This window comes from Polypterus senegalus, chromosome 1 (genome assembly GCF_016835505.1).
Source record: "Polypterus senegalus isolate Bchr_013 chromosome 1, ASM1683550v1, whole genome shotgun sequence".
Lineage (NCBI taxonomy): Eukaryota > Metazoa > Chordata > Cladistia > Polypteriformes > Polypteridae > Polypterus > Polypterus senegalus.
Window position 1 is genome coordinate 34,259,569 of NC_053154.1, and position 23,043 is coordinate 34,282,611.

Here is a 23,043-nt window from a genome sequence, read left to right on the forward strand (position 1 = left end):
TTATCTGATATACTTTGTAAATCCTGTCTTTTGTATAAAAAACTAGGAGGCTTTGCCCCCTGCTTGCTTCGCTTGGCCAACCCCGAGAGGTGAGCTATGGGCCAGCCACTTCGCATCATTGCCTCTCGCATTGTGAAGAGGGGGGCTGAATGCACGCTAAAGAGATGCGGTTGCTCCTCCGAAACCCCCTCTTAAACGGTGATACAATGGGAAACATACATTTTTTTACCTCCTCTATGCTCGATCAGCTAGCTTGCTGCTGATGCTTGTGTGGTGCTGCATGATCTGCATGTCATGCTGTGCTTCAAACATTAAAGTGTCTCCAAGAAAATCACAATTGACCCAAGATTTTTTTATATAATAGAGAGATTAGATTCAACGGGTCTGTTGTTTCATCTGCTTTACTACAGTCATTCAGTTGAAATTGAAAAAACTAGACCAGCACTATGACCTCATTGGACCTAGTTAGAACCCTATTAAGATGGTGCTGTTGGTCCACTTGCCTAAAAATGTCTCAGAAACACTCCTTTCTTCTCTTGACTATAGTTCTGACCTGTCTTTCTCCAGCCATATGATCCCTTGCTTTAACTCTCATAATGAGCTCGTGCTCAGCTAGACTATGGGTTTCAGATGACTTTAGGCCCTTCTCTCAGTCACTTTCAGGTGCAAATGTCCTAAACAATCCTGAAGTTATGATTGTGTTTTGGAGCTCTGAGGCCATCATCCTAGGCATCCACCTAACAGCCCCCAGGTACTTCTTGTTAGGTTTCCATTTCTGTCTTATTGTTATTCATATATTTTGTCGGTTTTGTTATTTATCCACACTCCCGTGCTGATGTTCTGGTTTAATTTTTCTTGCATTGTAATCATGTCACACAAAAAAAAAAAAAACAAAAAGGCAGTGCAGGCTTCAATCTCAAAAAACAAAAAGCCAGGCCTGAACCTCAAGGCTGATCACAAGAGTAGGCCTCACCACTGGTGGCCAGGTCCCAAACTCAAAAGTCAGGTTTATGGCCTGAACAGTTGCAAAAATGAGCTAAAAGTTTTTAAGGTCTAAATATTAAAAATGAGGGCGGTACGGTGGCACAGTGGGTAACGCTGTTGCCTCGCAGTTAGAGTTTGCTTCCCGGGTCTTCCCTGCGTGGAGTTTGCATTGTCTCCCCGTGTCTGCATGGGTTTCCTCCCACAGTCCAAAGACATGCAGGTTAGGTGCATTGGCAATTCTGAATTGTCCCTAGTGTGTGCTTGGTGTGTATGTGTGTGTCCTGCAATGGGCTGGCGCCCTGCCCGGGGTTTGTTTCCTGCTTTGCGCCCTGTGTTGGCTGGGATTGGCTCCAGCAGACCCCCGTGACCCTGTAGTTAGGATATAGTGGGTTGGACAATGGATGGATGGATGGATATTAAAAATGACCACCAAAGAAAAGATAGGCTCCTTTAATAATGCATTATTTATTATGAGGACTCAAACGTATTTAAAGAAATATAAAAAGGCAGGAAAAAGAGGAAATAAAAAATTTAAAAATCAGGAATAGTACCTTGAAAGACAGCAGGAATGCAAATTCATAAAGAGCAAAAACCAGGAACAACTTCAGGGCTGAAAATGTAGTGTACCTGCAGCCACTCCTTAAATCCTACTGGGGGCAACTGCATTATTAGAGGCTGTACATAAAGGGAAAGGGCGAAGAACAAAGAAAACTAGTATATATATTAACATAATAGACAATGATTAATAACATAACAGTATAAAAATAAAATGCAGAAAAGGTGAAAGCAAGATTATAATCAATAACACAATAAACAAAATTCTATTTAAAGAAAAACAAAAAGAATAAATAAACAAAGAACACGTGATCCAGGAAAAGGACTCTGACTGAACTACAGTATAACATCTTGTGTTTGAGATTTTGGCATATCGAGGTCTCAGGTTTGGGGCAACTGGGCGCAAGTCCTTAAGACAGAACACCAGTTGCCTTAGCCGCAGTGCTGTGCATTAGCTCTAGGAGTGAAGTCCTTCAGCTCTCTTTTCTTTCTTTCCTGCAAAGGTTCACTTTCTTTTGTCATGTCATTTTCTGGCTTTTAACTAGGCTCACGTTATTAGGATTCTGATTTTTTTTTTATTTTGAGCTTTAGATTGTTTTGCTTTTCTATTTTTTTTTTTTCCAGTTTATTTTTTCATAGTTGTTATCCTTTGAATATTTAGGGTTTATTTTTTTTGCAATTTGAATTTTTTGGAGTTTTATATTTTTGATTGATGGTTATCTTTTGAAATTAGGATTATGTTGATACTATTAGTTTTTCTTTTTACTATTAATAAAAGTTCTGTTAAACTTGACTTGCATGTATGGAATGTTTTTTTAATTTTAATAAAATAAGATATAAATAAATAAAAGTTAGGTATTTTGCAAGGTGTTTTAACGAGTTCGACTTGGGGATAATTTTAACACTCCTACAAATCTGAGCCACAGCTTGTGATGAATCCTAATTATGGATACACAGAATGTTCTGATTATTATTTAACATTGTTTAATATTTTTGTCCCACTGATAGAGAGTTCATCTTAAAGCCATTTTGTGAATGTGACGCAGAGATCAAATGCCATGTCTTGTCGTCATGTTCCACCTACTATGTAAAAGATGCTGGCATGCAGCCACATGTTCTCAAACTGTCAGATTCATTTGTCAATTTAGATTTTTTTTTCTGTTCTGAGTTTGATGAGTGATTCAGTTAGTTTTTTATTTCTCTGAACCCATCCTGTTTTTGACTACAATTTTCCCGTTATAGGTTTTCCCTCTTCTGGTTCTGCTTATCCATCAAAAGCACCTTAAATTTTTCCAGGTGTACCCAAAACATCTCCCACTTTAAAGCCCATGTTGGCTGTAGTCATACATTTTGTGCAGATTTCTGACTTGCTGAGACAGTTTCTGTAGATTCCGTAGGTATTATTTGTAATTTTTTTCTTTAATGGGTTTATTGTATACGATTTTATATTCACATCCAAATTCCAATGACAAGAAGTGTGCTGGTATCCCTTGGCAGATATTTCTTTTCAAAAACATGAAATTCTTTATTATCTTAGTAAGCTTCTTTTCATGTGGGCTTTGTGTCAGGATATTGTTTTGTTTTAAGACTTCTCTGTCTTCCATGACCAGTTTGATTTTGTCAGGTTGAGTTTCAGACAGGTTGGACTGAGTCGCTGAGGATGTTAGAAGACAAGATTATGTCAATGAAGTGTGCAACTGAAAATCACTGGAGAAGTCATCATTTGTGACAGGACCTTTAGTGGGTTACATCCACATTTTACCTCGTCACATTACTTCATATTACAATCAGTCATTCATCATGCCCATAATATAACAACTTGCCATCTCTGAGGGTACTGACTTGTAGTTTTTAAGTCAAGGCCGGCTACCTGACAATCTCAGGGTCACATCCTCAGTTTTAAAGTCTGTTCCTTTAACCAACAAACTGCACAATGTTCAGCTGTCCTGGTTCCTTGGTATTCTTATTAATGTTTACTCAGAGTTCTGATATTTGTTTTCTAATTCCTTCAATCCTTTGAATTCTGGTTACACTTTAGGTTAACTTTTTAATTTTATTTCAAGCTTGAATTTGTATTTGTTGTTACTGTTTTTGACTTGATCGCATAGCAATTTTATTTTTCACGGACACTGCAAGTTTCTGGTTCAGCCGCTGGAATATTTGTGTCCATTGCTAGTGAATACTTTCCAGGAATTGACATGATGGTAGTTAAGCTGGCAACATGGTAAAATGTCCAAGTTGGCAGAATTCAAAATTTATGTGTGCTTATTATTATTATTGTAGCTGCTTTTACCCAAAATCACTAAAGTTCAGGAGCTCTAGACTGCAAAATATAATTTGGCGATATCTTGATGCATTGAAATGATTCCACAGACAAAATCTCTTCATTTTTAAAAGCTTTAGTAAAAATTCAGAGTGAAACTGTTCACACAAAAAAGAGAAACAATTGATATAGCAAAGAAAAGAGAAGGTCTTATTTAAAAAAAACAGTTCTGTTTAAAGCTTATTGATCTTGTTTCATTCTTTTAAGTTATTTATACAGTTGAACTATTTCTAAACGGTCAGAAAACTGTATGCTTATCCCATTGGCAATCTGTAAAATGTGACTTTTCATACAAATGAACACACTGTATTACTGATTATAGCAGGAAAGCTCTATTTTATATTAACTTACAGGGAGTAAAAGACTATACCATATTCTAACAGCCGTATGAAGATTGTATTTTATTCTATTTAAGCAAACACTAGTATGCTTAAACACAGTTAGTATAACCCTAACCCTAACCCTAATTTCTTAAAGCATCAACTTTCTAAGGTTGGCTCTTAGAATTATTATTATTATTATTGATTTTTGCGGTCTGACTCTCTAGCTAGGTTTTGAGTGTCTGATTTTTTTTGTTGCGTATACACTTTAGTCGCTTGATCTGTCAGTCTTCCAGTAATGACTGACCCTGCTAGTCTTTTTGTACTTCTCTGCTTAAACTAGTGGCCTGTTAAATTTCCAACAACTGGCAGAGCAACAAACACCTCACAGTGGACACTTTTAGTCATTCTGTGATTAATAAAGACAACTTTATTATCCTCCGCTGTAAACGTTACAGACAGAGTGGTTAGGAAACCAGAAAGCTGCTGATTCATCCCCAGAGTCTGACTCACTTTGTGTCCTTGAACAGTCAAGTCAATTAACTTGCCTGTGCACCTTATGATGAATACAGTATTTATGGCCATAATTGTACTGTTTCCATATCGTGTAAGTCACCTTCGCTGACGACATCTCCCAAATGTGCAATTATAATGTCCTTACATAAGTGTGCAGAGGTGGGTAGAGTAGCCAAAAACTGTACTCAAGTAAGAGTAACATTACTTCAAAATAATATTACTCAAGTAGAAGTAAAAAGTAGTCATCCAAAAAATTACTCAAGTAAGAGTAAAAAAGTATTTGGTGAAAAGACTAGTCAAGTACTGAGTAACTGTTTGAACATAATAAATGATTTATTTTTTAGAAATGTAATAAGACAGACAAAAATATAAAATAATGTGCAAATTCAGCTATTTCCAAATAAAAAAATAAAAAATGAGTAAAAATAAATAACATCTTTACAAAATAAAGATGCACAAATAACACAAAGTTCCAAATCTCAGTTTTTCACAACAAAGCTTTTGAAGCAATACCTCCAGTAGGTAACATGTATGTCTGAACGGTGCAAACTACTTACAGTGACAAGATATCCTGTACACTGACAGTATAATACTGCATATGCACTTGCCCTCCAAATAGCACAGCTGATAGAAAATCACATTAGAACAAGGCAGCTTCTGCATGTACAAGAAGTCTCACTTTACCTTGACTGTCTGTGTCTGTGCACGTTTGGTTATAACGTGCTTGTTCTTCACTCAGTGAAGTGATGGTTAAGCTTCAGCAGGAGTTGGTTCTCAAGGTTCCTACAGTGAAGCTGTGAACGTTAAGCGGTGATCAGGAGCCCCGCATGACTAAAAAGTCTCTCACAGGCTGCAGACGCAGGAAGTGTCTGTGTGGTCATGTGACTGCATGGCTACCTCACAGGTGGCGCAGTGGTAGTGCTGCTGCTTTGCATTAAGGAGACTGTGGAAGATTGTGGGTTCGCTTCCTGTTTCCTCCCTGTGTAGATAGCGCTTTGAGTACTGAGAAAAGTGCTATATAAATGTATTGAATTATTATTATTATTACGTCTGGTTAAATGGAGACGTGATTATTGTTGCTATGTCTGTTCGGTGAAACGGAATCGTGTGATTATTGTTGCTATGTCTTATTGGTGAAACTGAGTCATGTGATTATTGTTGCTACGTCTTATTGGTGAAACAGTCATTCAGTTTATCCACTGGCAACTTCTCTCCGACTAGAATATAGCATATATAAATGTGTAAATGGAAAAAATTAACCAGTCAAGTGTTGCCCAATGTAGCGGAGTGTTTTTTTAAAAAGTAAATGTAACAGAGTAAATGTAACTACCCATCTCTCTAAGTGTGTATGCATTCTTTTGAGATGGTTTTCTTTTTTTTAATTTCTCTGGATGGTTGTGAGGCTCATCTCTTGTTCCTAGCATTTGCCCTGCTGTTCTGCACATCCACTCCTCTTGGCTCGATCCAAAGTCTCCCCGGGGTTGGCATTGTTGCATCTCATATCTTCCTTAAACTGGTTCAGTCACTGTTTTTTTGGCCATCCCTGTGGTCCTGGTCCTTGGCGGTTAAAGTGTAATGCTATCCTCACAACTGAATCCTTGTTTCTCTGTAATACGTGGCCATACCATTGTAGCCTTGCCAACTTCATCTTCTCAAATATTGACACAACATTCATCCATTTTCAAACATCTTCATTCAGGACGACTGGAGAATTCACATTTCTATCACATGCAGGGCTTACTTGTGCTTCACTATCATTGGTCTACATTCCAATCCATATTGGACAACTGGGCAAAAGACAGAATTCTAAATCTTCTCCTTCAGGCTTGCAGACAATCGGAGGTCACAAATGGCACCAGTGAGTTGGTGCCACTTAATCCACACGTCACTAATTTGCACAGATTTGCTACAGATTATCAAGCCTAGGTACTTGTATTAAGTGATTTTCTTCAGATACTCACCACCAGCATTGATGGTGCCATCCGTTGAGGGGCCACATTCCATAAATTCAACCCCAACGATCCCTGGGATCCTTCACGTCAGGTGGAGCAACATGCCGGTCAAAGTATTTTTTTTGATTATATCCTTATAAGGAACACGACACTGATTGTGATGCGATGCTCGTCATTTTCATCACATTCATTAAAGTGTGATGTTCAAACCAGCAATATTGGTTTGATGGCCAATACGTGAAATATACATGAGAAGTGTTCGGTAAAATCCTCATTTTTAAAGCCCATTTCTTAAGTCATGATTCATTTATACGCACGAGGGTTTCTGCTGACACCTAGCAGCTTCAGAGATCTGGGATCGCTCGATGAGTGTGTAGTTCACTCCAGTATTTTCATGCAGGTTTTCTCCTGTTACCTCCCACAATCCAAAGGCAGGCATGTCAGTCTGATTGACTGGGCTGAGCGAGTATGGATGTGTTTGTGTTGAAGTGGACTGCTGATTCCTGCAGAGGTTCCCTTTATTCTTGCACCTGATGCTTCACAGGCAGGCCTGAGTTCCCTGTGACCTTATAATTTAGAAATGCTAATATGGAGAAAGGAAGGAGAAATGAATGAGTAGAGCAAAAGTTAGCGCAGAGACTTAAGTTTGATAGTTGTCATAGTTCCTGTACTGTTTATACATTCAGTGTTTGCATGAGTTTTCTAGCACTGCAACAGTTTTTTCCACCTCCCAAGCATGTGCATACTGGGATTGTTTGTGATTTAACAATTTAGCTGGCATAAATGACTATTTGCCGTCCATGTTTTAGGATATGAGTACACACAAAATAGCAAAAAGAGTTTGAAGCCTCCTAGAAGCAAGCCAAGTCTGCCTCTCTAGAATAAGCCTTTCCAAATGCAGTTTGATTACCAAACTCCACGGGCTGGCTTGGCCTACACAGGCCTAAAAACCCTGTAATGGCTTTTACATTTCAAAAATAAAAGGAGAGGATAAACCATAAAAAAGTCTCTGGTTTAAGAAATGTAAAAATTGTAATACTGTTGAATTTTGCTATGCCTCTCTTAGGCAAGGTCAACCAAAAGTAAGTGGTACGTGACATCACAGGATCACAGGAATAGAAACCAGCATAGAACATTTCCTGATTATCTGAAATTCAACATAACCACTTACAAAGACATGTCAGTGCAGTTTTTCTTTCCTTAATTTTCTATTTCATAATTCTCTCAACTGTTTTGTTGACTAACACTTTTGGTTTTGTGGTTGGGGTTAGCCACCACAATTTATTGATCTTTTGGTATCAAACTTGACCTGGCTTTTTTGACTATATTTCATCTGTCTATCTTTCATTCAAAAAGTATATCTGCTTTAGCTCCAGGTGGCAGAACAACTAGGCAGGGAGTTGTGCCATTATCTTTTGCGAAATGCTGTACAATCTAACTTAAAATTGTGTGCACCCTCACACATAAGCAACTCAGAGGGAGCACTGGTCAGCATTAGGCTTTAAAAAATGGAAACAATAGATTTTCATTGTCATCTTTCTTGTATTTTAGTTAGTTTTTGTAATGTCTGCAAGCAAGGCCGCCTTAATAATACATTGTGCCCCTATACAGACTCAGCTGCCCTAAAGGATGCATCTAAAATAGAGTCCCTCTTTAGATCCACCCAGCCAGATCCATTGTTTTCCCCTTGGACACTGGCAATCTCCTAATCACATATGAAATCGACAAGCAGAAACGGTGGAGATGAGCATGTTCGCAATTGTATGTATGAAACGACTTTTGGGCCCCTAGGCTGGCACCTACTCAGTTTATGCCTTGAGCCCCCACTGTCTGCAAGCAGACTGAGTTTGAAAGGGAGCCAGGAGAAAAGATGAAAGCCAAAACAGTGTCAATATCAGGAGATCAAAAAGAGGCCAAAACGTCAAGGCAAAAACGAAAGACAAAAATTGTGGTCACTAGTACCAAAGATCATTTAGCAAAAACAGTTTGAAAGAGTGATTTGAAAAGGGTATTGAATCCCCAACTTGGATGAGGAACTAATTTTCTGGAGGACCTTTTAACCCATCGCATCATGTCATGAAGTCAATGGAAATGCCACTAACAATGAAAACATTTGCTCTAATGATGGGAGCTCCAAAAAGATGGCACACGTAAACAAGATAAAGGTGGATGGAATGATGAAAAACATTCACTTTCAAAATGAAACCAAAGAGAATTCCTGCAGTTGGATGTCGGAATCAGATTTGGTGACTCAAAACCCAAAACGAGTGTAAGATTGCCAGAATTGGTTCAGTAGTACTTGGGTGTTATGCCATGTTAGCCATTATGAATGTAGTGAGAAGTCAAGCAAAATGACACCTTTTATTGGCTATCTGAACAGATTACAACATGCAAGCTTTCAAGTGTCTGTTTCTAATCAATTTACTTTTGGTTTTTCATTTAGCTTTTAGTTTTGCTTTTATTTTTGTTTCTCAAGATACCTATTTAGTTGTTTACTTGCACTTGTCATTAACAATAACAACCTTGTGGCACACTGGTGAGCTCTGCTGCTTGTCAGTTCATGGGCCTTTTTGAGAACTGCAGTTTCCCCACATAGTCAACAGAGGCCCTAGATGAAGCTACGTCAATCTATCTTTACTTTAGGGACTGCAGAAATGCATCTTCAACTCTTTTATTTTTAAGTAACAAGACCTTAACAAAGGCTTCTTTGGGGCCTCATAACTCTTACAAAGAATCATTTAATTGTTTCTTCATCTCTGCAATGTGACCTACTAACAAAACTTCACTTTGGGGTGGCCTGAGGGGGCTTAGCTGAGACACAGTTCTCTTGATGTTACGTATTTAGTGTATGACCTGTGACCTCTTCATATTAATAAGTCATTTTACCATCATGTCGCTATGCCACACTGCACAAAGATGAATAACTGATCCTTTTATAACGGGTGTGAAGACCACAAGAAGCCTTTGTTAAGGTCTTGTTACATAAGAGTATATGAATAATAGATGCATTTGTGCAGTACCTAAACTAAAGTGTTACCAAACATTATGTAAAATAACATTCTCATACCCACTCAAACCATTTTAAGATTGTAGGGGCCATGGTTTGCAAAGCAGGAAACAGTGTTGGATGAGGCATCATTCCATTACAGGGCCCACTCATACACATTCATGATCCACATTCACACAGAGTCACTTTACAATCTCCAGTTCACCTAACCTGTACATCTTTGTAAATGTGGAAAATAGGAACAGTGTACCCAGTAGAAAACCTACACGGCTCTGGAGAATATACAAACTCCGAAGAGACAACAACAGGATAAGAAATTCTAACTCATAATGAACGATCACTGAGCTAACTGAGTCAACATGTCGCCCATCCATCTAACAGAAACGGCCAGTTCAGAATACAATACATTGACGTCATCCATGCAGAATCTTCCTTGGTTTGCATTTAGGGGCTGAATCAGATTTGCCTACTGCTGCTCCTCTAAAAACTGACATCGTAACGCTACTTTTGATTATAGCCTTGAGCTAATGATGGCGCTTCACACAGACAGGAGCCTCCACGTCACCCGACAAGGAGCTGCACCCTTCCCGTTTTCACACAGCCAGTTAAATGGCATGTAACTTTTAAGTTAGATTGACGTAGCTTCAGAAGGATTTGTGACCTCACCTGGGACGAGCCTCACCTTTTTCTTTTGTCCAGCATTGGCTTTTTATAGATTGAGGTGTGTTCTGGAAAATGTTAATTTATATTTAGTTGTGTGCAGTGCCTGTGTTTTAAAACAGGATGTACAGCTTTTCATACAGAGCAGAAACAGAAGAAAGAAAGAAAGAGAAAGTTTGGTATTATGCTTCTTCTTTGTCTTGTAGCACAATTAGTACACTTTGATGGCCTCACTGATGAGCACAAGCATTTCTGACAGTTCCAATGTGAGGCTCGCACTCAGGCACATGCAGACAACAAAGCGAAAGAAAGTTCATTTTTGTTTTCATTTTATGATCCTGTTTAGTGCACATACAAGTTCAACCGGATACACGTTTAACTGAGACACGGTACGAGTAAGATTCAATGTTGATAGCAGAGAGCTGGCTGAATTGTGGCTATCAGATGAAAACGCCATCAACAGACACTTGGACATGAGCCCAGCATATGCAGGCTTAAAAAGAAGAACATCTGCATATTAAATAAGACTCTATGACCAACACCCTCCAAACTCCACCTTATTAATCCATCCCTCCTTACACCCTTCCTCATTTGCTATATATACTGCTTTTGATTCCTGTTTGTCTAATCATTTTCCTCTGATGATGAATCCTGGTAGGGTTTGAAAGCTTAGGAATAAAGAAACTTTTTTAAGATATGTGACTCATCTTCTCCCTTTGTGGATTTCTAGTTACAAATATCCAAACCACATCACAGACCTTTGCTTCTAATAGTCTGACATTGTAAAATCAGGAATCAGCCCTGGACGGGGTGGTGGTCCACACTCACTCACTCACACTGGGCCACTTCAGCGTCATCAATTCACCTTCTAATAGGAATGTAAAAGGGTTGGCACAATGTACTGTACAGTCCACCTAGACAGTGACTAGGCCAGGACTCGTAGCCAGGTGCCCAGAGCTGTTGGTTTACAATTCTAAACACTGTACTGCCATAGGGCCCCAAAATGCATTAATGTCTATTCATTTCAAATCCTGAACGTCCCTTTCCAGAGTTTATGGAGTTTGAGCTTGTCCAGGCAGCTCCTCAGGTATGAAGCAGGTTGTAGTGGTGGATGGGGTACCAATCAAGAGTCAGCTGTGCAATGTAGTGGGACACCCAAGTATTCTGGGACACTTCACACAGACTGTGGAGTAGCTTTGGCCGAAGCCTCAGCTAGTAGTTGGGAAGTAACTGAATTAGGATGAGCCTCTTCTGGGCTGGCCAGTGAATGTCCTGGTCTGCTTTTTCAGTGGCTACAGTCTGACATTTTAAACTCAGGCAGGACCAGCCCTGGATAGAGAGATGGTCCACACTCACTCATACTTCTACAACTTCTGCCATGTTCCTAGTGCCTAGTCCAACTGCAGTGTGTGCCACTGTGATGAGATGCCATTCCACTACACAAGTAGACAATGTGAATTTTTCGACTGCTGGAGCACTAACAGAATAAGTGATTCCCTAAAAATGAGTAGGAGCAGGGAAAGAATGTGCAACGTTGTGACCAACAACTTAACCACATGCTGACTCTGCTTACCACAACTTGCACAGCTGTTCGTTGTGATATAACATATTCATATTCTTCACAATTTAAAGAAAAATGAAAAACAAATTAAAAAAAAAATCAAGATGTTATTCTTAAACTGTGTGATGCAACCATGGAATAAGAAAAACTTCTTTGCAAACTCCCTCTAATCTGAGGGGCACAGTGACCAGATCCTTTTCCAGAAGTGCTAGGCATAAAGTAATAAGGGAAGCAGCTTTGCAAAGAGCACCAGTCCGCCAATCCACTGCAGGCCACATGTACTCAAACAAATATAATCACCAAAAGTAATTCCCAGTATAAGTTATAATTAGTGTGGACGTCGACCCGCACCCAGACAGGCAGACACACTCATGTCACTCAACACACGTTTATTTTCCATTCCCATTTACAGTTCAGTACTCACAACCCCACAGTCCTGGCCACACAACACAATGCCTTTCCACTTTTCAGGCTGCCTCCTTGTCTTCCTCCTGACGTCATCCAACTTCCACCCGACTCTTGTCTCTTGCTGAAGGGAGGCGGCCCCTTTAAATAAGCACCCTGATGTGCTCCAGGTGTGTTCCCGGCAATCTCCCACCGACACCCCCCAGTGTGGCAGAAGTGCCGGCTGTCTCCCCAGAAGCACTCCGGGTGTCCCTGTTCCACTTCCCCCCAGCACTTCCTGGTGTGGCGAAAGTGCTGAGGTCCAGGGTCTTCCAGGTATCGGGGTCCCCCTGGCGGTAACCACGGGTCCCTACAGGTTCGAGCTTCCCAGCTCTTTACCCGCGGCCCCCAGGGCAGATGCCCCCTCGAGGTCTGGAGGAGGTACAAGCCCTCCTCCGGTCTTCTCGGGCGTCCTGGCTGGGTACCACCTCCATCCGGGTACCACATTAGTCTAACCTTTTTGGGAAATTGAAGAAAAATCTACACTGACACATTGAGAATATGTCAGACCCAAAAATGACAACAACCAGGCACAGGACACTAAAAACCTTTTGAGATTGTGTCTCAAAACCCAATCATATTTGAAATATTGCCTGCCATTTCACTATAACTTAAGTAATGTCTGGTTATGTTTGAAAAATTCAGATAAGGGAAACTAGATACAAGGACAAACAAGGGCAAACAAACTGGAATTGCCTTTACTTCATTATCAGCACAGAGACTTATGTTGCTCAACCGCAAGAATCCTAACTCACCTCTTTTCAGTCAGTGGATAACCGATATCATATACTACTTGAAATTGGAAAAAATTAAATACTCACTTACAGGTTCTGTGCAGAACCTTTTTAAAACCTGGCAGGATCTAATTAATAACATTTTAGAATAGGCATTTAAGTTGAGGAAGGAGATTCTCTCCCCGGTTTTATTCTATTTATTTACTTACTTATTTTTTCTACTATTAAAGATTCACTACATTGTCCTACCTCTTTTTCTCATAGGTGGGGGTCGACTTGACTTGAACCTAGTTTTGTAAAATTTGATTTGCTTGTATGGAATGTTGTTTGTCAGTCAGTCAGTCATCGTCCAACCCTCTATATCCTAACTACAGGGTCACGGGGGTCTGCTGGAGCCAATTCCAGCCAACACAGGGCAGAAGGCAGGAACAAACCGCTGGCATGGCACCAGCCCAGTGCAAGAATGTTGTTTGATTTTAATAAATTCAATAAAATGTTAAAAAAAAATTGTAACAGTAAAATTTAGGTCAAATAAAATATAGCAGGTCTTTTCAAGAAACCAGCAATAAAGAAGGGAAACAAATGAAGATAACTGTTAATAAACACAATACACCGCAGAAATAATTCTTAAACAAAAGATACACAAATCCAAAATCGGAAATGCAAAAAACATCAAGGCCAAAAGACTCCTATTAAAAATGGACAAAAGATCTTCAAATGGAAGAAGAGCAAAAAGTAACTAAAAACATAGTTAGAAAGCACTAATGCCACAGCAAAGAGGTTGTGGCTGCTGGAGTCTTCAAACAGCCCTGAGGTAACTGCTGAGATTATTAATTTAATTAGAGCGAGACAAACATGAACAGAGGTGATGCAAATTAAATGTAATAGACTCAGTAAGTAAAAGAAAGTTTATTTAAACAGGTCTGGAATCTGAAAGCACATCTACAAGCAAATAAAAAGGAATGAGACAGAATGTCAGTATCCAAAAAAAGGTACTAAAAACCAGGAAATTAAAAAAAATGCTACAAAATTAGGCTATACTCAAAAATTCAAAGCTAAAGACAATATCAACTGAGCGCAAACACTAGAAAATATGCAAACCTCTAAAGACACGGAGCTCAGGATGGATCGTTGTGATGGTAAGAATGCTTGAGCAAACTTCTTGTCCCAGACTTCACTCTTAACATCCTTAGACCCTCCACCATATGACCACCGTATATCAAATATCACTATCGATCTACCAGTGGTGAAAAAAGGCAGATTATAAAAGACCAGAGGCCTCATGCATAACGCTGTGCATAGAATTCACACTAAAACACGGCGTACGGACAAAATCAGAAATGTGCGTATGCACAAAAAAATCCAGATGCATAAATCTGTGCGAACGCCAACTTCCACGTTTTTCCGCTCCATAAATCCCGGTCAGCGTGAAAAGTAACGTACATTCATGTGCCTGCTGCCACTCCCCAACTCCTCCCAGAATTACACCTCTTTGAATATGTAAATCAATATAAATAGCCCTTAAGCTCAGCGTTCTATGAAAAGGTAATGTCAAAAGCACGGGGGGAAATAGAAGAATTTCAGCGAACACCAAGTAAAAGCAAAGAAAAACTTACTATTTGTTGGTTTAAACAGTGGCATAAACAACAAAAGGAAGATGATCGAGTGACATAGAGTGTCGGAGAAACTTGAAAGCTCAAGTCCACAAAGTCGCACAGTGCCTAAAATAAAAAAGAAGTTATTAGATATTAAAAGGTGAGTCATAGCCCACCATCTGAGTGTCATATGAAAGTTTATCAGGGTAAAGAGAAAAGAAGAAAAATAGGGACAGAGTGGGAAAAAAGCTTGAAATATAAACTTTAATCTCTGTAGTACTAGGGTGTTGTACCGTGTTAGCCATCTCGAAATTTCCACTTTAATCGCGTAGTTTATTTTATCATTAAAGTAGAACATAATAAACTTCATCATAAAATTGCTTAATTTACTAGTTTCTCAGATCCCATCGTAAGTAAAGTAGCGCGTTAAATGCTTTGTTTTGTATTTGATCTTCTATGTGCTCTATGTGTGTGAATCATTCTTCTTCATGCTTCTTAAACCGGCTTTTCTCTTCCTCCGACAGGACACAGAATCCATTACATTTATGATATTACAGTTCTCTGAATAATTTAAATACTGAGATGTATACTTTATATCATTTTTATTGTGATAGTAATTAAAGCATGAGAGATTGTTCCTGCCTCACACAAGATGGTTGCTGCGCAACCTTCGATGAAATAATTTGCAATATTATAACTGTATCACAAGTTTTCAGTGTGGTAATTGTACTTATAAGTATAAACAGTTCTACAAAGAGCACTTGATGGACTGATTGAGTGCGTTTATAGGTCTTGGGATGAAACTCTTTCCGAACCTCAGGGTCCATACAGGAAAGCCTCTGAACTATTTGCCGTATGAGAGCAGTTCAATAGATAGCATGGCTGAGGCAGCGTGTGCTTGATGCTGTATACCGATAATTCTCTTTCCGATCAGCTGCTGTAGAGCTGGGATTCCCCACTCAAATACTCCGAGTGGTGCAGTGAGAGTAATATGGAAAAAGATGTTCTGCTGTGGCAACCCCTAACGGGAGCAGCTGAAAGAAGAAGAAGAAGGTGCAGTGATTGTAACAACGCTAAAGCCGTTATGGTATTTGAAATAGTTTGGCCATTCCGTGGATCATTATATTGTTACAGGTTAATTACAATCAGATGTGTTAAACTAACAAACAATATGTGGTTAATTTCAGTATATTTCTAAAGCCACGTCAGGGATGTGGATCTTAAAAAGAAAGGGAAACCACACTGGAACAAAAGCACTGCTTTGACGCTGGGTGCCGCCAGTTTGCAAAACCAAGTGGAGAACTTGCGTAAGCAAAGGATTGAGCTAGCGTGAAAATATGCGCTGAATATGCTCACCAGAACCAAAATGCTAATCAAAGATGGAAATACTAGAAAACTGAGGCTCGATACATGAGAAGTAACGTTAAACACACATGCCAAGTGTTTTAGAAATTATCCACAATCAGTGAATCAATGCCGTCCCTAGGGTTGGTCTCACCCAGCATGGTAAAAAAAAAGGCAGGACCAAGACCCCCAGAGACCTCTGGGTGTATTGATGAATAGAGCTCCTCAACAGAGAGTTGCTCTTACTTTAAACAATGCAGCCTGAAGACAGCCAACCAATTAAGGCAGCATGGAAATTCTCACTATTAATGGCACACACAGACCCTCGATTGTTCTTTGGAACTCTGCACAAAAATTTTATAGTCATTAAGGTGGCACCCAGTGTGGTGCACATCCCTCCCTAGAGATGCCTCTGCCCTTAATATGACAACAAAAGATATCCCAAAATGGTATTACATATAAAAAAATAAGAAAGGTAAGATGTAAAATCATTTTACTATCATAAAGGACAACATAAATGTTAAACCTACAAAGAGTACCCAAACCTGCTAAGAACAAAGGCAGAGAATGACAGAAAATGAATAGAAACAGATCCGGACCAAAACTGCTATGCAACATACTGAGACGGGCCACTGGTGGGTAATGCTTACCCAGGTGATAATCCAACTCCCTTTGGAAACTTTTGATAGGAGCACAAGAGAACCAGATCATGTAGTTGGACCACAGATGTCTAAGAGCATTGCTTATGAACAAAACAAACATGGCAGTATGTACTCAGACCAAATGGGAGTCAGTGGTTTTCTGTACCCCTCATATTAAATGATCCTGAAATATAACAATGGCTAATTCAAGAATTTGAGAAAACAAACAAAACAAATGACAAATAGCTTAAAAGTAAGACATCCAAGAACAGAAAACACAGTGGCAGACCAAGGAAAGGCACTTAGCTGGACTAACATGATGTACAAGGCTTGGGAAAAAAAGGGGCGGGAGGCACAAAAAGATATAAATGTTTGAAAAACCGCCATACCCCTGACCCCTCACATAGCTGTCAACATAGGTAAACCTTTAATAACAGTCTACACCATAATCATGCACTTTGACATACAAAGATGCCAGGTCTCAAATTATTATTTCAGCAAAACAAGAAAAGCGGGTGTACAATGACTGAAAACAAATATGAAACCTTAAATGATCTCTGAAAAGCATAGCTGTAAAATTTTCAATTGTGTTCCTGAAGTATGCTGCTTGTAGCAAAACTGACTACAGTAATCATGAAAGGAGGAGACATGACAGAAGGATCAGTGCTTGAGGTCATGGATTACTAGCTCTGTTTTTGATCATTTTTCTTTGAAAGGTACTCAGGCACCTGACTAATAAAACAAAAGGCTTTACAATAATGGGATAAAGGTTATTGTGTCCAATGAAAATAAAATATACTCCTTGCATCTCACTGCTTTGCCAGAAGGTGACGTAAATGGCAGTCAACAGAACCAGAGAGGACCAGAAGATGAAATGTAGTCACAAAATAAGGAATGAGATGATTACTATAAAGCATATTTTCTTAACCTATGGGTCATGACCCAAAACGGGTCACACAGGGCTGAGACTCATCTGCTGTACTGATTGGGAAAGGGTCATGTAAGGTTTTTGAAGTGTTTCATGCCTGCCATGTGGCAGTTTAGTAGTCGACATGCCTCCACTAGAGAAACGGCCCACCCCTTCCCACCTGAAGGTCGATATAGACTGAGTCTTAAAGGCACTAAGAAGAGAAAGATCTAGTAATGAGAGGTTTAAGAAACACTGCTACACACACACACACACACACACACGAGATCAACATGACAGAACACAGAATTTCAAATAAACAGAAAGAATACAAAGCCCTGCTGTCTCTCTAAGGCCTGCCTATAAGTACAGTGTCTTGGACTCTGTGATACTCTGGTGTAGATGACCCTCTTGCCTTTATAATGTCATCCAGCTTTTCTCATGACCTGTTATCCCTCTCTATTCTCCTTCATTCTGTCGTGAAATTGCTTGAGTTCTGAAGGCACAGCTGCCAAAACACTTCCAAGGTTGCCATCTAAAAGGGGCAAATACCATCAAAATACCCCGACAAGAAGCAAAAAGGGCAGAGACAAATCTTGATAAAATAAAAAGGTTTATTTTTCACAAAGGCTATGCAAACCCCAAAGCTCTGAACAGCACAAGGAGAAGCATGAAAAGGCAAGGCTTAACCCAGTAACCAAAGTCCCAATACAGAATCCAAAAATCGAGGTCAAAAGCAGAGCAAAGGTTAAAAAAATATCAGTCAACACAGTCCCAATATGATATCAAAAAAACGAAGTCAAGAACAGAGCAGGGGTTCAAAATCCCAGAAAATCGAAAAGCAGTAACACAGCACACCAAAATCACAATAACGCTCCACTTTTAGCGCATTCAGTGAACCGCCAGGAACTGTGGGAAGGCCCACCCTTAAATAGGGTGGAGGGCCTTACCTGGTGCTGATCGGCAGGTGGCCCCGCCCCTTCTGGGACTACCCACAAAGCACAACGGACATAACTAAAGCCCTATTGCTTTTCCAACATACAGCTGGAAAGATGTGCATCATAGATGAAATAAACATTAATACAAATATATTGCATAGAATAATGAAAAGGGAACAAGAACTTACACTTTGAACTCCAGCCAGGGAAGACATGCTGTCTAAAACCTGATACATATACATTCTCAGCCTGGGCCTCCATCTTCTCCTAGTGTCCTCCTTACTCTTGATTGAATTACATTTCTGACTCAGTGGGACTTTAAACCTTCTTCTGGGTTAACTTCAGGATCCAAAATCACTTCAATGGTCAGAGGCTGTCCTGTGTCATAGTTTAATCAGGATCTTATCCCCGGCCCAAATACATTTTCTTCTAATTTAATATTATTTAAATCTTATTTTTAAGTATGTCACATAATAGATCATGTTTTTGGTCAGCTTGTATTTTATGTTTTGAAAATTGTTGTGTGTAATAATTATTCTTTGTGTATTATGTGTTTTTATGGATTTTCTGTCATGTGCCCTGTCCACTTTATGGAGAGCCCTAGGGGGCGGGGCCACCTTAATAGATCAGCTGGAGGTCCACCTTCTAACTACAAGGACGAAGCAGAGGATTGGAGTCTTCAGAGTGGCCTTGACAGTTGTATTGGAAATTTTATTATTCAGGGCAATTCTTGTTTTTGATTCTTTGCTATGTTTTTATTTTGGATTTTTAGATATTAGATTGTGGATTGCATTGTTTTGCTTTTTGTTCGCTAATATAATGAGTGTTATTTTAATATGCAGTAAATCCTAGCTATCTGTGGATTCTGTTCCCACAGATTTATCCATCTGGTATTATTAAAATGTAATCTATTTCGTAACATCCAAGGGACCATGCATCTTCTATTTGTTGGAGGTGGTCAGCCCTCTTGACTGCGCACACATTCAGATCTATAGCTTGGGTGCCTGCCTTCTAGCATCCTTTTGGAGTTTTGCATGTTTCCACGCAGGCCACAGCTAACTCTCTCTCTGGAGCCCATGGCTAATGCCCTTCTGGGCATACTGGCATGTGTAGAACATCTTCTGCTACAAGCTGCGTAATGAACAGCCTCAACACACACAAAAAGGTTTGGGGCAGCCACACATGTATTGTCCCTAGCTGCAAAAGAGTTTTGAAATAGCACTCATGCACATCGAATTGAGTCCTGAACTGAACTACCATTAAGCAGGAAAGATGGCGTTTTTAAAGGGTCCGAACTGGAAGTGACATTGTCCTTGGTGCTGGAACTGTTGTTATCAATGTGGAATCATACTGGATTTCCCCTGTTTGGTCTGCAGAGATAACAGAATTAGGTTGAGTGTACCCCTCCACCCTGTCCTGGCGTGGAATTACCTTCACATGGTCGTTTCAGCTCCCTCCTAGTCATGCGTGTGTAACAAAGCATATTCTGGACTTCTTGTAGACTTCTTCTGGGGGATTTTAGCCCTGTTGTCAACATGGTGGTGCCCTTGATCTGGCAGCCACTTGCCTGCTGGGAGCCTTTTAACTATAGATAGACATAAAAGTTCTAAATGAAGTATATAGATACAAATAAGACTATTTCTGTGAAAAATTGAATTTCAATTGCTATGTAAAACTGATAGCCAGAGTGACAGTGGAACACTCTTCTGCCAACCTAATACAGAATTTAAAAATTCAACAAAACACAAGAATATCAAATAATCACTCAATTGTGATGTTAAGAATCTGGAGACATAAAGCACACAAGAAACTAGTCAGGTCATTATCAGAACGTCAGAGGTCGTTTTTTAAATCGAGCCAAGAATGTGAGACAGAATTTAGAGCTAAAAAGAACAAAGTGAGAGGACCACAGACCAAAAAATGCACCTAACCAAAGCCAAAATGAACAACACAGAAGGGATTCATAACTAAAAATGCTAAAGTTAATATTATTGAAACACATGCTAAGTTTAAAGAGTGCGGCACTGTCACAGTAATGACAGGTGTCCTGCCTGGCAGCAAAGGCACAAAATGGGGGCATTCATAAAAAAACAAAATAGCACTGCATTATAATTCAGTATTCAGTTTTTGACTTTGTTAAGAAGGCATCAACACAAAGAAAACATCTGACTATTGATACTCTGCCAAAAGAAGAAAAACAGCAGACCTCTGGGGAAAAGGTCCAAAAATGAGCATTGCCAAAAACCAGAAAAGCAAGACTAAGAAATACCTAAACCCAAAAATGCGGAAAAAAATCAAAGTCAGGAAACCTGAAACACTCCACATCACGCTAGAAGTAGTCAGACTCGGACTGAGAATGGGCTTAGGCTATGTCCACGCTACAACGTTTTCATTTAAAAATGCAGACTTTACTCTCCGTTTTCACCTTTCATCCACACTACCTGTGACAGAGACAGAGACGTATTAAAACACTTTCCACAGTTTTATACTTCTGAAAATCAACTCAACTCTTATTGTCATTTATCCACATACTGTACATAGTATGTGGTTGAATGAAATTTCGTTCCTTGCAGTCCCCGATACATAGGTAAAAACAACATACATTTAATATACACCACAACATTACAAAAACCAGTGCAACAATATATACCATCTATATATATAATTCACTAAGGCAAGACACCCATGGAAAGCACGCCAGAAGGGGCGTAGATTCACTTACCGCCGACAAGTAAGACACCTATGGCGCACGCAGGAAGGAGACACGGCCACCAACTCCAAGACCATTGGATACGATGACAACTCACAGAGCCACGCCCACCAACTCGGACGCAACGACACAGAAAAACCGGCGTCATTTATATTCGTCTGTCATAGAGGTCACATGCAGCTCCGACCCACGTTGACTGTTAATAGAGGCATGTTTCTCGCGGAGGTAAATCGCCATATGCAGCGTGTAAAACTGTTTGTGAGGGGTATACCATGAGATCCTTAAAACATTCCTTTACAACTGAGGTGAACAACAACAACAACAACATTTATTTCTAGAGCACATTTTCATACAAACAGTAGCTCAAAGTGCTTTACATAATAAAGAATAGAAAAATAAAAGACACAATAAGAAAAGAAAATAAATCAACATTAATTAACATAGAATAAGAGTAAGGTCCAATGGCCAGGGTGGACAGAAAAAACAAAAAAAAAACTCCAGACGGCTGGAGAAAAAATAAAATCTGTAGGGATTCTCGACCATTAGACCCCCCCAGTCCCCTCTGGACATTCTACCTAACATAAATGAAACAGTCCTCTTTGGATTTAGGGTTCTCACGGAAGGACTTGAAAATGATGGTCACTTAGACTTCTGCCTTTTAATCCATCCATCATTGTTGGAGCATCATGATGCTTTGAGTAGGTGGAGGTGGCGAAGGCCAGAAACAGAAGAGAGAGTAGTGGTCAGTATGGATTTTAGAGCCACCATGAATAGTTATTATAATGAATTGAACATACAGAATATCAGGATTAAGTTAAAGTGAAGTTATGAGAAGACCATGTTAAAGTAATATGTTTTCAGCAGTGTTTTAAAGTGCTCTACTGTACTAGCCTTTACTTTACTTTACTGTACTAGTCTTTAAAAAACGAGTTTTTGGTTACGACACACGACCGTGTGCACCATAGCAAACTGTTTTACACGCTACATACAGCAATTCGCATCCGCGACAAACATGCGTCTTCTTAGATGCTCCTGCACTTTGTACACACCCTCCCACCGTGGTCGGGTGTCTTGGTGGATTATATATAGAAAGGCAGCCAAAACCGCACAGAGCAATGAAAAGTCTACGTGTTACGTCCTCATAGGTGGCGCAGTGGTAGTGCTGCTGCTTTGCAGTAAGGAGACTGTGGAAGATTGTTGGTTCGCTTACCAGGTCCTCCCTGTGTGGATAGCGCTTTGAGTACTGTGAAAAGCGGTATATAAATGTAATGAATTATTATTATTACGTGAGTCATAGCTGCATCTGGACTGTGCAAAGACGACAACGACTCGAATGATGAGTTGGAGGTGGGCACATGAGCAGGCAGTGCATACTGGACGAGAAATCAGCAGACTAGCATGACGGAGAGAGCGAGTGGACGTCCTTCTCCTCTCCTTTCGTTCCACCCTCCGCGCCTGAGCGCCGCACGGACGATTGTGTGTTGGTTCGTCCCGTGCATTGTTACAATGTTGCTTTTCTTGCTGATTAATTACATTACCGATTTTTCAAATGTTAATTTTCTCCCTGTGCTTAAAAATTATTAAAAAACCGGCCTGATTATGCTGCGTATATTACGCTGTGGGTTGGCTAGTACAATATAACAAGACAAAAGACGCAGGACTATGCAGCTCTATCGAAGCTTAATATCCATATTAAAGAGCAGAGTGCAAAGTGACAGTACATAATTGGGAGGGGTGTTATAGGGATATGGTACTGGGTGACATGTAGGAGTTTAAAAGTCTGACAGTTTGGTTAAAGAAGCTATTATAGGACCTGGCTGTGCTAGTTCTAATGCTGTGATATTTTCTACCT

The 23,043-nt window shown here is 39.7% G+C and overlaps 1 protein-coding gene across 1 annotated transcript in view; it reads left to right on the forward strand.

The window, feature by feature from the left end:
* LOC120524043 (adenylate cyclase type 2-like) overlaps positions 1 to 23,043 on the forward strand; it is a 191,248-nt gene that overhangs the window by 95,709 nt on the left and 72,496 nt on the right. The window lies entirely within an intron of this gene.